This window comes from Rutidosis leptorrhynchoides, chromosome 7 (assembly GCF_046630445.1).
Source record: "Rutidosis leptorrhynchoides isolate AG116_Rl617_1_P2 chromosome 7, CSIRO_AGI_Rlap_v1, whole genome shotgun sequence".
Lineage (NCBI taxonomy): Eukaryota > Viridiplantae > Streptophyta > Magnoliopsida > Asterales > Asteraceae > Rutidosis > Rutidosis leptorrhynchoides.
In genome coordinates this window covers 366,970,997-366,974,133 of record NC_092339.1, presented here as the reverse complement: position 1 = coordinate 366,974,133, position 3,137 = coordinate 366,970,997, and the positions used below count along the sequence as shown (strand labels likewise).

Below are 3,137 nucleotides of genomic sequence, written 5' to 3'. Positions count from 1 at the left end.
TGTGTAGAAACATCAATACCTGATAATCAGCACCCGTAACCGGGATGCGAGTGGTACCACCCGACAACATTTTCTAGTCTTCCTGCCTACATTGCATATAACAATCATTAAAAACTGTTTCGTTTATTATTAAAATCGTTTCGGTATAACAAATATAACAAACCTTCACAATTATTAAAATTCATTGATTAAGATTTGTTCCTACAGTTCTCAACTCTATAATTTGGACATATATTGTACATAAAGTAAACAAACCTTCACAAGAATTTAAGATATTAGGGTTAGGGTTTAACAAAATCTAAAATCTATAACAAAACAACAAATCAACAAAATCAAAATCAATAGGCACAAACATAATCACAATAATTTTCGAAATTAGGGTTAGGGTTTAAACAAAAAATACAGTAGTAGTACCTATTTATTAGTCTGAGAATACTCAACCATATATTCATAAGCATCAGCTTGAGCATTAACCTTAGTTTCAGTTCCTTCAACAGGTAAAGCAAATGCATCCATGACAATAATCGAATCACCATCAGTTTTACCTTGCATTAAACCTATAACTTCAATGGTCCCACCAGAACGAGCATGAACCACCATTTTAAGTAAAGATAGAGCTGAAATTTTTACTCTTTTGAAAAAGTGAGGATCGTTAGCCCATGGTTTATCTTGTTGGAATTTGACTTGTGCGGATTCATCGTAATAAGTATATGGAATCGGATTCAGATGATTGAGGGGTTTCCATTGTTACGATGTCGTTTTCGAGTTCCCATGTTTGTTGTGCCATCTCCGCCGATGATGAAAACGAGTACGGATCCATTTTCTTGTTGTTGTTTCACAGGGGTTTGCGAATGAAGAAGAAGAAGCGACTATTTGTGCCTCTTTTACGCTCTGTTACCGAGTTTTTCACTTTATATTATACTCCCTTTATTCTAATTTAATTGTCTTCCAATCAAAAAACATACATTGAGTGAATGACTTATGAATTTTGTCACAAAAAAGCATGTTAAACATTTATCTTTTTTTCACCTCAAATGACCTTGAACTATCAACATATAGTATCGATGGTCCAACTTCTAAACTTTGTTATCTTTTAGTCCGTTAAGTTGTTAGTGTGTGTGTCACGTGAGGCAAATTCGTCCACACACATAAGATTTGTTGCAGACTAAACGTTTATATGGGGTAAATAATCAGATTGCCAAAACCCTTCGACTTCTCATACGGCTGTAACAAATAACAAACAAAAAACACACAATCAAACACAACAAACCTATTTTTTTATCGGCACAACAAGCATGTTATTTGAACCTTTTATTTTAATATGATATTTAGAATGCATCTATGAATCTGTTAAAAAAATTCTATTATAATGTTATATAATAATAATAATATGATAATAATAATGAAAATAAGAAAAAAAAATCTATAAATCTGTTGACCAATGTTGAACATTCGGGTCAAAACCGTTTTGGTCAATTGACCAACTAAAAAACAATAAAATCTTCAACACAAAAGCTTGATTTTAAGCAGATTTGGCAATTGTATCACTCCTATTTTTTTGCGTCTAACAGTCCTGGTATAATCATGGTAGCACGCTCACACATTGGTGGATCATACCAACCAACAAACCTACAACGAGATCCCTGAAACATCAAACATTCATACACTGAGTTACTTGATAAAAAAATGCCTTTGAGATAATACAATACCTCAATTGGACATCCATAAAACCTACACCCAAGATTTTTTATTGTCCAAGAACACGTAATCACAAAAGTACGACCACACCAACAACGAACCATCTCAGAATTTATTTTCGCCTCAATCGATTTCTAGGATTCGTGTAAAATTAGGGTTTAGAAATTTAGAGATAACTGAACAATCAAACTGGCATATAGGTTACGTTTTTTTATTGATAAATAATAAGGAAACTTGACAGGACGAATTTGCCCTCACATGACACGCACACCCACAACTTAACGGACCAAAAGATAACGGAGTTTAGAAATTGGGCCATCGGTGCTATATGTTGATAGTTCAAGGTCATCTGAGTCAGAAAAAAAAAGATAAAAGTTTAACATGCTTTTGTGACAAAGTTCATGGGCCATCTACGCAATTTTTTCTATTATTATTTTACTTGTTATACTTCTTAACTCAATAAGTTATGGCTCAACCCAACCCACTAAATTTGAAGTCCAATATGAGTTTTCAACAAACTTATATCAAGAAATGTCCAAAAAATTCTATGAAAGCTTTTAGAATTTTCTCTTTGATTCTTTTCTAATAGTATTTAATCTATGAACATCTTTAAAATCATGTACATATACTTTACATTTCTAGTACTTAGATCCTAAATATTGATTTAGTTTATACCATCCATTTTATAGTAGTAGTATAAACATGAATGACCTTATTTGATACAACACACCTCAAAAAATTTTGTATTATCTATTGTTAAATTTTATTAATCAACATAGTAATTCAATAATTCCATTTAATCTTTATTTTATCCTCTTTTAGTTAACTTGAAATGTTTGAGGGCCCGAGCAAGAATGACTTGGTAAAAAATAAGTAGTCGCGCGTAAAGCTTATCGATATATGTTCGTGACATTAGGTTCATAAAGTTGTTATTTTTCTATATTTTTTCACCTCCATTCAACACTAAAATGTATTATTTTATATTTATTTAATCATATATTTATTTTTTCTTTTCATCACATTATTTTTAATTGAAAAACTAAAAAATGCACTGTAACTATAAGAAGAGTAAAGAAAACATTTGATAGGATACTTTTGGATTTTGAAAAGAAATACATGGTCGGGATGTCTTTATCAGACATATTGATCTTAACTTTATAAGAAGAGTACGAAAAGATTTGATAGGATACATGTGTCGAGTTTTATATGTTACATAGAAAAGATTTAATTCAGTTTTTCGTTTCTTTTGTTTTTTCTCCTTTTTTTCTTTGTCCCTTCATTTCTTTTCCTTAAAACTTTTAAGGGATACACTTTTGGTTTAAGGTTTTGAAATTTATTAATAATAGAAGATTATTTCGTTTCTTATTTCTTTTATTATTTATTAAATGAGGAGTATACTTTCTAAGAATAAAAAATTACTTCTTCATAGCTTATATTTT

At 30.5% G+C, this 3,137-nt stretch overlaps 1 pseudogene; it reads right to left on the bottom strand.

The window, feature by feature from the left end:
- Positions 1 to 414: 414 nt before the first annotated feature.
- LOC139860493 (COP9 signalosome complex subunit 5b-like) lies at positions 415 to 910 on the bottom strand (annotated as a pseudogene).
- Between the last annotated feature and the right edge of the window lie 2,227 nt (positions 911 to 3,137).